This window comes from Belonocnema kinseyi, chromosome 10 (assembly GCF_010883055.1).
Source record: "Belonocnema kinseyi isolate 2016_QV_RU_SX_M_011 chromosome 10, B_treatae_v1, whole genome shotgun sequence".
In the NCBI taxonomy this organism is placed as follows: Eukaryota; Metazoa; Arthropoda; class Insecta; order Hymenoptera; family Cynipidae; genus Belonocnema; species Belonocnema kinseyi.
The window spans coordinates 100704423-100705209 of NC_046666.1; positions in this window are offsets into that span (position 1 = coordinate 100704423).

Consider the following 787-nt stretch of genomic DNA (forward strand, 5'->3'; position numbering starts at 1 on the left):
TCTGCCTTCTTGGTTTGGAGGGATGATCTACTGTCCGTAAGGTACAATCTCTGGTGATATAGCAGATAAATTAAAAACTTTAAAAATAATTACTTGTACCATCAACACCTAACTAAAAGTTAGCGTTATGTTTTTGAATTGATAGTTCTTATTCTGATCCCGCGAATAGCTTCAATGAAAAGCACATGACCGGAAATCAGAAGTTTTGTGGTTCGATTCCCAATGGAGTGAAGGTGAAGTAGGATCTTTTTTTCAAGAACTAATTTTAAAAATACTATTTTCCATTTAGTCTTATTGAAACGTTAGGCATTTTTTGTTGTTGAAGATTCTAAAGTTGATCGATATTGTGTAGATTTTCTGCCTCCATGGTTTGGAGGGTTAATCTACTGTCGGTAAGGTACAATCTCTGATGATACAGCAGATAAATTTAAAAAAATTTTAATAATTACTCGTACCATCATCACCTAGTTAAAAATTAGCGTTATGTTCTTGAATTAAGAGTTCTCATTCTGATCCCTCTAATAGCTTCATTGGAAAAGCACCTAACCGGAAATCAGAAGTTTTGTGGTTCGATTCCTAATGGAGTGAAGATGGAGTAGTATCTTTTTTCAAGAAATAATTTTAATTTGAAAATATTATTTTCCATCTAGCCTTATTAAGACGTTAAGCATTTTCTGTTATTGAGGATTCTTAACTTGATCGATATTGTGTAGATTTTCTGCCTTCATGGCTTGGAGGGTTGACCTACTGTCGGTAAGGTACAATCTCTGATGATATAGCAGATAAA